This window comes from Pleurodeles waltl, chromosome 6, assembly GCF_031143425.1.
Source record: "Pleurodeles waltl isolate 20211129_DDA chromosome 6, aPleWal1.hap1.20221129, whole genome shotgun sequence".
Classification (NCBI taxonomy): domain Eukaryota; kingdom Metazoa; phylum Chordata; class Amphibia; order Caudata; family Salamandridae; genus Pleurodeles; species Pleurodeles waltl.
The window spans coordinates 192,564,589-192,579,229 of record NC_090445.1 but is presented as its reverse complement, the minus strand read 5'-3'; positions in this window follow the sequence as shown (position 1 = coordinate 192,579,229).

Sequence of the window (14,641 nt, the reverse complement as noted above, 5' to 3'; positions counted from 1 at the left end):
TTGTTGTTTTTTACAGGTTGACACCACTAGGGGGTACTTTTTCATTGGTTCAGTAGTCAGGTACTATCCATAGATTTGAACCTTTTCTTCTTTCTTAGTGAGGACTAGGTTTTCTTTTGGTCCTGAAGAATTGCCACTGATCCATAGGGACTAATAGGGCAAGAAACATGTTGACTGCTAACCCTGCAGTGTAGAGAATGGGTCTCATACAGGTCTAGCATGGAATCGGAGGGTTATTCTCTATGATCTGATTCACCCAAGGAAAAAGTTGGGACAATATACCAAGGATTCTCCTCTTTTATTTTAACCATGACATATGTTCATCTTTGGACTTGCTAGCGCATCGGACCTTAATAAGTAAACTTACAAGGGGACCAAATAGGTCGATGAACCCTTTGACTTGCAATTAAGATGTTCCCACCATAACTCTAGTACATCCAGGTCAATAATCAATAATCAATCAGTAACATCAATATTCAATGATAATCAATATCATTAATAATCAAGGGAGTCAGTAATTGTCACACACCATGACTTCTCAGTCATGATAACCACACGTTTAGTAAAAGTTAAAATATTTATTTCCCTATATGAACAATGCTAAAGTCACGTAAAAGAATCTCAAAGTCAAATGATACACATACAGAAACAACTACAAAAGAAACTTACATTTAAACTCAACAAAGAAATTCATCAAACGTTATTCCCTATTAGCAGACTTTCATTAGTGAGAATCCTTCACTAACACCAGATTAGCATCAGCATGTTGGGCTTCATGCTCAACAATTTAGCAAACACAAATTTGGAAAACATCTAACTATGGCTCTATCAAGACAGTGCGGTTGGTACCTAGAAAGAAAAAGCAAACATACATTGCAAGTCACATTAGTAATTCATATACCTATCCTCAATTGGATCGGCAAGCTAAGATAATCTTAGTCATTAGGTCATCAGTTTGGTCAGCAAGGCATCAGGATTCATCATCAAAGTTCAGAAACTCAAAGTCTTTAAGCATTAAAGTTAAGCACGTCCCTTGTCAAGAGGCACAAGAAAATAGGCACTGGGCTAAATGGCTGCTTCTTCTCAGTGAAGTCCCGTTAAGTTAAATTCCCTAAAACTATTTGCCAAGTCTCTATTGGTCAAGGGATCGCATGTTCACACTTTGTCCAATAAAACTTCAAATCTATGAATACTACCACTATTCCATTCACATGTCGCTGATTGGCTTCTCCTGTAATGTCCTCATCATCCGGCTCATCAGGTAACAATATTGTTGCAGCTCATACTCCAGTCAGTGTCTGTATTGTTCTCCTCCTGAGAAATTCAGTCTTACACATATTACACATTCATAATGTTACATTTAGCAAGAACATTGTATTGTATTGTAATAGTATTTATATAGCGCTTACTACCCCTGACGAGGCGTCGAAGTGCTTTTCGGCGAGTAGCACGCTACTCCGGAACCCACCAAAAATTAGTGATGGATTAGTATCTGGAAATATGAGTACAGTTTTAGTATTATTATGAGTTAATTTGAGCCGCGGATATGAAAGTTTGTTAGTTAGATTGACTGGAGTAATGGAGGGGTGGAGGAAGAAAGAAATCCAGAAGTGTTAATTGGGAGTATATCCCTCATTTACTTATCTCAAAGGCTTGGGATGAGTAAAGGGGGATGGAGGAGGGAAGGATTAGGGAGATCATAGTAGCAGGGTGAGATAAATGAGGGAGAATTTAGTAGGGTTGTTTGGAAGGTCATTGTAGTAGAGTGATGTTTGGTGATTTAGATGTGGAAGCGGTGGGAAGAAGTTAAGCAAAGTTATTTAGGAGATGAAAGTAGTAGAATGGATTTGGGATGAGTCAGAGTGGGAATGGAGGATAGATTGATAGAGACATGACATATGATGATGGGTAGATAAGTGTGATAAGATGAGAGCAGGGATTCATAGATAACTAGTATAAAAACCCACCCAGGAGCCATGCAATTACCCACGAATATGCCAAGCACAGAACAACATACACACATATATATATATATTTATATATATATATATATATATATATATACATGCACACATACACACACCCATACACACACACATACAAACACACATGAATACGCACACATATATGTACATACCATACATAATTAGAACCATGGTTAAATATACTTAGTCAAACAGGTTTAAAGAGTGTGTGTGTATTTTATTGTTATGACATAGTAGCGATACATATTTTCTAAAGAACTATACATAACTAGAAATAGACACATAATCAGAAAAAATATTTACCAACATAGGCATATGCAGTCCATAGTTGTTTGAATATGGTGGTTATGAAGGAAAGAGCCAACTCTTGAGTAGTTTTCTGAAGACAAGAAAGTTATCTGTAGCTCTTATAGTTGGGGGTAATGAATTCCATAGTTTGGCTGCTTGAATGGAGAAGGATGTACTACCTATAGTCTTTTTCTTGTATGGTGGTGTTCTAAGGCGGGGTGCCAATCTTGAGCGGAGGTTTCTTTGTTGGATGTATTTGGTTATTATGTTTCTGATAAAAAGCGGTCCTGTTCCATGTATAGCTTTGTGGGTGATACAAAGCAGCTTGAAAGTGCATCTTCTGGAAACAGGTAACCAGTGTAGTGCTCTCAAGGCAGGGGGGATGTGGGCTTGCAGCTTTACATGCAATAGTAGCCTGGCTGCGGAGTTCTGAATACGTTGTCGTTTTTTCATAATAGATAGAGATGATCCATGGTAGAGGCCATTGGGATAATGCAGTTTGGATAGTACAAGTGAGATAGTATCTTGCACCTTGTGTGGAAATCCGAGGTGGGGGAAGATGCGTCGTAGAGGCTTCAAGGTGATGAAGCTTGTTCGTGCTAATTTGTCCACTTGGGCATTCATAGTTAACTTGGAATCCATGGTGATTCCAAGGTTTTTAACTTCCTTGGATAATTGAGGAGGTGGTCCGAGATCGTCAGGCCAGACGCACAGAGGGTCATAACTTTTCCAGTCACCACATATGAGTATTTCTGTTTTGGAGGTATTTAGTTTGAGATGGCTCCAGGTAATCCACTGATCAACGGCTCTGAGGCAACTGAAGATTTCTGAGTTTTCAGTGTTTTTGGGGCATTCTAATTTAAGTAGTATTTGTGTGTCATCTGCATAGTTGTAGCATGTGAGATGGAAATCATTGATCAGTTCTGGTAATGATATCACGTAGATGTTGAAAAGCAAAGGTGAGATGATTGATCCTTGGGGGACCCCTGCTTTTGTGAGGTAGGGTTTGGACGAGAAGGGGGGCAAGTAGATGATGTTAGATCTTTTTTGAAGATAGGAAGTAATCCAGTCGAGAGCAGTCCCTTATATGCCGGTTTCGTGGAGTCTTTGAAATAGGGTGTCATGGTCAACCGTATCAAAGGCAGCCGAGAGGTCCAAGAGAAGTAGTGCAGCAACTCCATTGCGGTCGACTGTGTTTTTACGATCATCCCAGATTGTTATGAGTGCCGATTCAGTGCCTCCTCCTGGGCGGAATCCAGTTTGGAAGTTTGAAAGTATAGAATTGTCTTCAATGAATTGTGACATCTGGGCGAATGCTGCTCTTTTTATCAATTTGCCCAGGAAAGGTCCATTTGTGATTGGTCTGTAGTTGTTGGGGTCTTGCGGGTCTAGGTTTGTTTTCTTTAATAACGGTCGTATGTATGCCTTTTTCAGGTCTATAGGAAAAGTTCCTGTAGTTAAAGAGTTGTTGATGATTCTTCTTACAGGTGTGGCAGCAGAAGTAGATAGAAGAATTTTCTTGAAGATTTGTGGTGGGCAAGGGTCAGAAGGGCAACCGTAAGGTCTGCTTGCTTTGACCAAATCCATAAATTCACCATGGGATATTTGTTGGAAGGACTGTAGAGGCTGGGTTGGTTTATTCTTATAGGGTATTTTAGGAAAGGGGTTGGTGCTGATGGTTTTCTTCTGTTTTAAATAGGAGTCCAATGTGTCTGCCTTGGTTGTGTAGTGAGTTGCCAATTTGTTTGTGAAGTCTTGAGTAGTGGGATGACTTCCTCCCATGCATGTAGGTTTTCGAAATTCATTGAGAATTTTATAAAATTCCTTGGTTGTAGATTGAGCATTTTGAATTCTGTCTGAGTAGTAACTTTTTTTTAGCTTTTTTGATTGATGATTTGTATATTCTGTTAAGTTTGTGTAGCTGCAGTTCGTCTTGACTGTTGTTTGTTTTGAGCCAGGTCCGCTGCAACTTTCTGATTTGTTGCTTTATCTTTTTAAGTTCTGTGTTTCTCCAAGGTGTTGGTTTTCTTTTGTCGTGTTTAGTTTTTCTGAGTGGTATTAGGATATCAAAAGCTTCCTGTAGCCATTCATAAAGTTTTGGCACAGAATCAATTGTATCCAGATCTGTGTTGGCTTTTAGTTGTGTTTCTAAGTGATCCAAATTGAGTTTGCTCCATGGTCGGTAGGTGAAGGTATGTAAGTAGTTGTGGGGTGTGTTTATTTGTGGAGTTTTATGTTGGAAAGTTATCAAATGGTGGTCTGACCAAGTGAAAGGCGTGATTCTATGAATGGTAACTAGTTCAGGCTAAGCAAAAATGACATCTAAGATGTGTCCGGCGATGAATGTGGGATTGTGTACAATCTGATGTAGGTTCAATGCGACTAAGCCAGTGGTGATAGCTTTTGGATGGGGCATATTGGGTTTGTCAGACCAAATGTTTAGATCCCCAAGAATGCATAGGTTGGAGTATAGTGTAATAAGGTTTGAGACTGTATCTAGAAAATCATCTGGGAATGTGGAGTTGTTAGGTGGAGGTCTGTAAAGGTGGAGAAAGTTACAGGAGGAAGTTGGAGTAGGGTGGCATCTGGTGAGGAGGGCTTCACAACCTTGTATAGAGATGTCTGTTTTACTGAGATTCATTGCCTGTTTGAATATAATAGCTAGTCCACCTCCTCTCTTGCCTATGCGGTTTTGTGTGATAGTTTGATAGCCCGGAGGAAGGGCTCTGTGCAACACTGGGGCCATGTCATCTCCCAACCAGGATTCAGCTATGAATAGTAAGTCAGGTTGTGTGTCTGTGAGCAGGTCGTAGATGTGGTGCTTGGTTTTTGAGAGTGATCGAGCATTTATGAGCTGGCAGTTTAGAAAAGGTGTGTTAGTGGTAGTGTTGTTTTGTTTAGGAGAAGGGTAAGTAGTATAATATGAGCTTGAAGCAGGAGTGTTGTAAACTTCGTACTTGTATAGCACACTACTCACCCATTAGGGTCTCAAGGAGCTGTACGCATACTGCTGTGGAACCCCTCCTGGCTTTTCCCTGTGAGGTGCCCACTCCTGGACAACCTCCAAGGTGAAGCCAGGAATCCCAGCACTGTGGGGTTGTTGTGGAGATTAACCAAGCTATTGCCCAGAGTTACAGAGTCGGACCCATGAATTAGATTAGGCACCCATGCGAGAATTATCAGGTCAGAGGAAATTGAGCCCAAGACCTGCCGAGGTGGGAATTGAACCCTGGTCCCGGGCCAGATTTCTGCATCAGGGTCTGCCACTCTAACCATTCAGCCACACTTCTCCGCTCCACTAGTGTTGCTAGTTGTGATAACTGTTTGAGGCTCACAATAGTCTTGCTTTTCAATGTAGTGTTCCTCTTCCAGCAGGTTAAGGAGGCATTTTATTGGGTCTGTGTGTGGGGGTGGTGGACTTGGTGGCTGACAGAGACATGAAGAGTGTAATGTTTTTGTAGGGTAGTCTTATTATGTAATAGACAAGGAGATGTGAGGTTGCTAAGAGTGGCATGTTGTTTATTTTATTTGTGTCTGTTTAGTGTGGATGGAGTATGGGTTAGGGGTGGTGGACGAGCATGTGGATCATGATGTAAGGCTCTAAATTGTGCAATGGAGGAGAGGCGAGTGAATGAAAGTTGCTGGGTTGGGGTGCTTGTGGTAGGTGTTTGTGAAGAGTGAGAAAGTAGGGGTAAAGATAGGATGGGATTTGTATTCTTTGTGTAGTCATGAGGGTAGGAGTGGGTGTGACGATAAGTGTAATGAAAGTTAGTGTTGCTTTGATGTGCTGATGTGTGTGGTCTGTATTGTTTTTGTGGAATAGTGAGAGGGGATATTGGTGTAGTTGTTTTTGGTGAGGGATTTGTATGTGAAATAGTGCTAGTGAGTGGAATTAGAGTGTTAGGTGGGGTGTTGATGTGTTTTGGAGATGAATGTACGAGGTGTGTAAGAGGTGATGGATGTGTGTCAGGGGAGTTAGTGTTAGTTGTGATGACTGGAAGAGGTAATATGTGTGGTGGAGTGAAATGTGGGGATTGTATGGTTGTGTGTAATTGGTGAAGAGAGGTGAAGGTTGTTTGTAGATGGTGTGTTGGAAGGCTGGGTTTTGACATTGTTATGATGAAAGGTGGTCTGTGTGGAGCAAACAGTGGATAATGTTGTTGTTTAGTATGAGCAGAGCGTGTGTATCTGGAAGGCTGAGATTGAGTGAAATGTATACTGTAGTTTTGTGTCGTGTGGGTGATGGCAGGTTGTGTTAGTGGGAGTGGACAGAGCAGTGTTTGTTGTGAGAATGAAGGTGTTTGACAGTTGTGGTTTTGGAGGATATGTGTATATGTGTTGTATAAGGGGTATTGTGTTGGGTGATGGGACATAAGCAATCGGTCTACGGTCAATTTGTGATGCATGAGTTGGATGTCTTTGCAGATAATGTGTTTGCATGTTGATGGATGTGTAGGGACTGATATCAATCCTGGTCAATAGTGAATTGGGCAGCATTTCTGGTCCTAGGCCCTAGTCCCTACCTGTCCCGAACAGGCCCAAACAGGCAACTGCCCTTTTCCGCTCCGCCCTTTGCCTCGACGCCCGGGCTGAGACGCCCTGAGTCCTAGGCTTAAATAGCCCTACTGGCCAAGGAACCTGGTCCTAACCCTAACCAATCCAATTTCTAACCCTAATCCAAACAACTAATGGGAGACCCAGCCCTAATCACTAATCATACCCCTAATCCTGACCACCAATCACATCCCCAGCCCTAGACCCAGCAACCAATCAGAATCCCAGCCCTATCCACCAATTACAGCCCTAGAAACAACAGCCAATCAGAATCTCAGCCCTATCCACCAATCACAGCCCTAGAAACAACAGCCAATCAGAATCCCAGCCCTATCCACCAATCACAGCCCTAGAAACAACAGCCAATCAGAATCTCAGCCCTATCCACCAATCACAGCACTAGAAACAACAGCCAATCAGAATCTCAGCCCTATCCACCAATCACAGCGCCAGCCCTGGAGCCAGCAACAAATGGAAGGACCAGCTCCCAACAACCTATCACAACAACATATGCAACAACCAATAGGAACTTATATAAGGAGCAAGTTAACTGAAGTCCAAGCCCTGTGGCCATCATCTTCTAGCAATAGGTTCTCATGAGAAAGACTTTTAGCTAAGAGTACATTTACACAGTACAATGGAAAATCACAGTTTAACTCTCTAGGACAGCCATTTATTAAACGTGCAAGAAATGCAGCTTGACATGAGGCCAGTCAACTAGGCCAAGACCTCCTCTAAGTTAAGGCCTACAATTAATAATGCTAATACATAATGCATAACCCTCAATATGACATATTACTACATTAATCCAACATATACTCAACATTTCATATTAATAAACTATTAATAGGTATACTTCGTGAACATTGACGGCCACTCATCGTGATCACATTTTCAAATGCGTGCGTTATTTATTCTATGTTATTACATTTTCTACACAAATCCATTACTCATAGTACATGAATACTCATTAATATTTTTATTAAAACTCCTGTGCTAGCAGACTATATTAAAACTATTCCTGAGCCTATAGTCAATTTTAACTGCATTTTTGCTGGTCCGCTTCACACTTCATCTATTCTGGCTGTCCTGATCAAAAGATCTCCGGTAAAGAGCCCCTCAGGGGCCCGTCAGGCATTGCAGCGCCGGCCTGACGTGCAGCCAAGCCCTATGATGAAACATGTCAACTATGGTGAGTGACGGCTCTCACTCCTGACTCACCGAGGTGTCTATTGACATGTGAATACTCATTCCTTCAATTAGGTGATGGGAAGTTCCCCTTCCTAATTTCGGAACTGTGTACTTTGCTTCTAATCTGAAACGTAGCCAGTGCATCGCAAGCTTTGATGCCAAGGTAGAAGAAGACCGGCCGACTCGTTTAGGGGTCGCCAGGAGTCACAGATGCGACCCCTGGCTAGCGCTTTACGACCCCTGGCACTGCGTTTGCGACCCATGGCCTCAGAGGTGGCAAATTCAGTGCCAGGAGCAGAGTGGCAGCTGTCAAATGTGAATATGCCCTTCCATGGCAGCTGAGGTAAGTAAAAATGCTTTTAAGTGTATGTTGTGTGCGTGCTTGCGGGTGACTGTGTTTATATGAGAGAATGTGTGTATAAGTGTGAATTTTTGTATATGTGTAAGTATGTGTCGAACGAAACTGGAGGTCAAAGGGCACGTGATGTAACCTCCGCTACCCCTAGCATTTTGGTGAAGTGACGCCCATGCCTCCGGTTCTGCCTGTCAGGTTGTCGTGCCCCGAGCTGTGCCCACGGGCTGCAGCTCACAGTCACTGTGCCAGACACTGAATCCTTCTAGCTGAGGTATCCATCCACAACATGGCTTCAGGATTACACACCACTGGACCTGCACTGCCACTCCCTGACACTGCTGGGCTGTGGGACTCCGATGTGACCAGGCTACCATAGCCCACCTTAGAGCCCCCAGCCTAAAACTCCTTTAAATATCCATTTATTTGAATTTCTTCATGCAGACTCTGTAATCCGCCCCTTGCCGCTCTGCGATTACTGGGCGCGTCATCCGCACTCCTCTTTGAAGAGATGGGCCGCGGTTTCATGGCACATGTTGAGGCAGTGCTCAAGTCAGGCCAACCCTTTAATTTACTCTCTGCTGTCTGCAAACACCGTCCACTTTTAGAACCCATATGTTTTAGTTACAGACCCCACTGCAGTGAAGCAGCACACGCCCCTGGCCCTTTTTGTGAGAATTAGCAGTTAAAATTGCTCACATCTGCCGTAAAAAACTATGTCCAAGTGGGACTTTATGCCCACTCAGCATTTTATCCTTCTGACGCTGACAAAATAAACACCATTGAAGTTGTTAGACGAGAAGGATAAATAATTTACAAAGGTACAAAATCGAAAAATATACTGGATGCATAACATAAGCGCATGTCCTGCATTGAACCCTGTTTAAGTGATGTACTGTTTTTCCCGTGTGGTTTACCCTGAGTCATGCAATTTCCTCTTCTTTCATTGTCTGTGGCCGGGTGCGCCTTTGTTAAAATACTTGCTGTTCTTTGGCACAGGGCCATCCATACAGATGTAAATAATACTATTCTGCATTGTGCTGGTGAGACCGCATGCAGAAACACGGTGTTCTCTTTCGGTCTCACAACATAAAGACACACAGACATGGCTTATGGTTGTGACACCTGGGTAGTAAAACATTTGGCCCATATTTACAAGCGGTCTGCGCTGCCGATGCCCCACTTTTTTAACACATCAGCGGCGCAGGCTGCTGACCCATATCTACAAGGCCACGCAAAACCACTTTGCATGACTTTACATCACCTTGTAGATATGGAGCAAGGCAATGCAGTGCAAGTCGCTGCCGTGCCTTACTTTGCATCGGGGAGGTGTTTCCATGGGCGTTGTGTGGGTGTTCCCAGGCAAAACCCATGGATTTTGATGTATTCCCAGATTTACAAAGTTTTCTAAACCTGGGAATGCGTCAAAACCCTATGCCACCCCAGAGGTGGCGTAGAGGTGACGCAACGGGGAGAAATATCTTTATTTCTCCCGTTTTTTTTCCCCTATGTGTGCTGAATTTTGCAGTGCACATAGAAAGAGGAAAACACCTCTTGGGATTGTTGAAGGGGTACCTTCCTGCACAAAAACAATCATCCCCCATCACAGATATCCTTGCACCATGGTGCCACGGTGCCTGAGTTGGCACATGGCAGTAATTTGTGTGCCAGCACAGGGGGAAAGGACAGGAATACGCCGTACCTTGTAGATATGGCGCATTCCTTTCGTTTTGTTTTGATGCAGGGCAGTGCAAAAAGAAGGCTTACGGCACTGCTCTGCACCAAAACATCATAAATATGCTCATTTTTTTCAATCTTCACGCACAATCACAGGGGAATTACTTCATGGGCAGCTGCGGCCTGATCCACTCATCCAGGGACGGAGCAAGGTAGGCTGGGTACTAACTCAAGCAAGGAAATGCTGTTCCTCTTATAGTAAAAACAGCTATAGTTGGGTTGCAATGGTCCCTCAAACCCATGGGCGCGGTGCGACCAACACACACCCCACCACCACTACCACCCTATCATTACATGGACACAACGTTACTATACTAAAAACTGTGTAACATCATGAAAATGAAGAGCAAGAATGAGAATTTGTGTCAGGTATGTTTTCTGTTACTTATTTACTGCTTTTTATTTTGAACAGAGGTAAAACATGATTCACTAGCCTCTCCATCCTTCTGGCTGACCACAGACAGCCCAGGCTGCCTCTTGCCTCTCAACCAGTGGTGACCGGTGAACTTTGAAGCAAGTGTGGTGTAAGTAGTAGACCCATAATGCACTGAGCGAGTGATAGTTGGGAGCACCTTAACTCGTTCTGGGGCTAAAAGGAGAAGATGGAGCCACACAGTGCATTTTGCAATACAAGTTTATGAATATATTTGCTGAAAAACCATTACATTTATAGGCAGTTCTGCTGAGGAACTCATTCATTACTTAAACACTTTAAAGCTTGGGATTGTACACATAAGCGTTATTTCTGTGCAGCAGCAAGCCATTTGTGTGCCCATCAACCAGCCCAACAGATAAGGCATCTCACTTCTAATATGCATACCAGTAGAATTTACTCCAGCACGTGGCAGTTAAAATGCTTTCAAAATTCGTATGTTAAGAACACAACTTTCATAAAGGCAGTGGTATGACGGTCTATCACTGTTCTCCCAATGTATATATAGAAGAATGATCTATGAAGAGTCCAGGGTTAGAGCAATAAAATGCAGTATCAGGATGTCCCGATTAGGAACACGTTGCCACGTGAAAATCGCCAATGTCAGTATTGAAACGCCACTGTGCCACAGTACACAGGATCCCGGGAATGCCCAGCCGGTTTCGGACGGCACACGTTTTGTGCATATTTGATTGCTAGCCTCACACAGCCTATGTTGGGTACACATTTCAATGCTAGCTTCACAATGCCATGCGTATACATTTCCATGCCACTAGCTCAGTTGGGTAATAAGCATAGATGTGTCATTCCACATAAGTTAGGTAGGACACATTCCCCTTCCTACACTGAATTATGCATTGGCCTGCCAGCGGCTCGACGTCATTTGGATATCCATAAACATGCCAGTAAAGATGCCCATTTAAATACAAACTGGACTTCTAATGTCACAAATGCCCCTTTAGGTGCATATTAGCATATCACATTGCTCCAATTAAGCATGTATTGGCATGGGTTCACGAGGCTAAAAGCACAGATAAGCACACATTGTTATGACAGTCACATTGGCAACTGGCCATTTAGGTACACACAGCCATGTCACATTACCCCAGTTGAATAATCCGCCGCTTCAGGCTGAATACACTCTTGAATACATACCAGTGCTTAATTTGTGCTTGTTGTTTCCGGTGCTGAGCACCGGCACTTATTTTTGAGGGCCGGGGCTTATTCTTTTGCCTCAAGCATTTGCTGCGAGCAAAAGACACATATGGGAAAGACGGAGGAAGAGAAAAACGAAAAAGCGTCACAAAGGGTAAAGTAGAAAGCTGCAGGAGTGAGCCGAAGAGGCAGGGAGTGGCTTAATATGGATTGAAGAGGCCCGAGATGGCTTCAGGATTACGCCGCTTCAGTGTTCCGTACATTTCATTGCAGCAGCCGCGTGTTTAAGAGGAGGGCTTTGGGCCCCGGCACTTGTTTATTTACAAATTAAGCACTGATACATACCAGTGTGTGTACTAGATGGGGACAGTTCATGTCGTGCCAGCTGCAGGTAAATCTACCTCAGCGTGCCAAGCTTCTCTCATTCAACGTCCGCGTGGCAAGCTTCTCTGAGTCCAGCGCCGCGTGGGTCTGCCCCAGGCCCGCTCTGGAAGGCGAAGCCAGAGATACCAGGTGCATGTTGCATGGGCGGTGCACTCGGTCTCTGCCAAGCACACGAGGCCTGCATGGGATAAAGTGGAAAAGAGCAAACAGGCTTTCCTTTACCACGCAGGTTTTTCTACCATCTTTTTTACCATCTCCACCTTGCCTGGATCGTCTCCCTGCACTTCATGGCTGCTGCACTGCACACATGAAGCGCAGGCCCGAGCCTGGAATTTCATTCCTACCTTCAGTCCTCCTCAGAATATGTTTTATGGTGAATGTGGCACTGATGGGAATGCAGGTCTGCAGCTATTAATGTTGCAGCTGGTGCAGTGGCAGTGGGACCTGGGTGTGTCAGGGGGTCACTTCCCTTCAATCTTGGCTGGCATTTACTATCCATTAGAGCAGAGGTCTTCAAACTGGGGTGCCGGCTCCCCTAGGGGTTCCTGAAGTGATCCCAGGGGGGGCCCCAGACTCTGCCCAAAATAAATATTATACAGATAACAGGCCTTTGTTTTAAGCAGAAGCATTTTATTGCAGTTTTAAAAAGGTAACAGGAATTAACTGCAATGTTTAAATAGGTTTAGATATATTTAAACATCGCCATTTTTATAAAATAATTGTGAAAAATTCTGAGGGGGGGCCCAATGATTTTTATTTTTCAACTGGGGGGGCGCGGCATTAAAAAGTTTGGAGACCTCTGCATTAGAGGGTTAGGAGGCCCTTTCCTTGCTTGCGTTAAAGACTAAGGGGCAGATTTATGAAACGTGGTGCTGCACCTAGCTGCACCTAGTGCAGCACCACTTTGCTTGCACTGCTTAGCGCCCACCTAAGGCCACCATGTGTGTGCCGTATTTAAAATACGGTACACCATGGCGGTAGTCAGGGGGACTAGTGTCATAATTTTTTAACGCTAGTCCGGCACTGGGCAGGATTAGCATTAAAAATGATGGCACTAATCCTGCAAAGCACCGAGAGGACAATCGAACGCAAGGGGAGCCTCTTTATAACATCTGCTCTTAGCAGGCGTTAAAAAATGCCAATAAGAATGACACAAAGAAATCTGTAAGATTTCTTTGTGCCATTTTTTTGGCCCCCCTAGCGGCGGATCGCCCCCTTGCATACATTATGCCTGGTGCAGACGTAATGTGGCGTAAGGGATTACAAATCATTGCACCACTTTGTAAATATGGAGCAGCGTTTTTGTCCTCCAATGCCACATTAGCATAAAGAAAATGTCACTAATGTGGTGTTGGAATGGCACTAGGCCCACATAAATCTGGGCCTAAGAACCTTGGCACACCACTGAGGATATGCTCCAGTCACCAGTCAAGTTGGGAGCCACTAAAGACTGCAGTGTCCCCATGCAAAACATCCAAATGGATTACATGGGAGAATTTAAGGAGAAGGAAAATGTTTCTATGAAACATTAAGGGCCTGATTTAGAGTTTGGCGGATGGGGTTACTCGGTCACAAAAGTGATGGATATCCTGTCTGACGTAGCGCAATCCCATTATATCCTATGGACATCCTAACATGGTGGACGGGATATCCGTCATGTTTGTGACTGAGTAACCCGTCCACCAAACTTTAAATCATGACCAAAGTCTTAATGTTTTTCTTCACTTTGAATTAAGCCAATTACATCTTCCTATTTTATGAATCATTTTTCTTTACTTTACATTCCTCCCATTTAAACAAATGGCTGTGTTTTTCTGTCATATATATGGCACCGGGTCTACTGGCCATTGGAAGCAAGAAGCCTGCTGTTTGTAAATGCGAAATTGAAATGGAGAAAATTTAAATGTTGAGTTTTATTGAATTTATATAAACATAAACTTAACTCTTCAGTTTAATTTTTTCCACTTTCAAAGTGCCGCATTTACACACAGTAGGCATCTTGCTCCCAGTTACTGGTAGACATGGTGCCATATTTATAACTAAAAAATACAGCCCTTTTTTAAGTGGGAGAAATTTAAATAGCAGAAAAACGTTGCATATTATGACCATTTTTACTATAAATTTCTTCAATCTAAAAAAAGGTTGTATATTTGTGTTACACATTTAACAGTGACACATATGGCAAAAGGTATATCCTGTGCCACACGTAGATATGACACAGGCTCTCATTTACCACACCCATATATACCATTCATACACACACACATGTTTCCACATCCCCAAAGACCACACTGTTACTGACACATATGGTAACTCTGTCATAGTGCCCCTAGTCAAAATATTTCCCGGGTGGCTTGGATGTCGGTTTATGTACCTTTGGTACACATTAAAAGACTGGGGCAATGGGTTCCTCCAATTTTAAGAATTGGTGTTCATCGTGGTCTAACCAACTCCATTTGTTCTGGATGTGCTCATGAAGCGTGTTCTCATCTTTTTATGTTGATGGAAACAACAAGAAAATCAATTAAACAATTTGTATTTTTGTGATGCCCATTTGGCCAG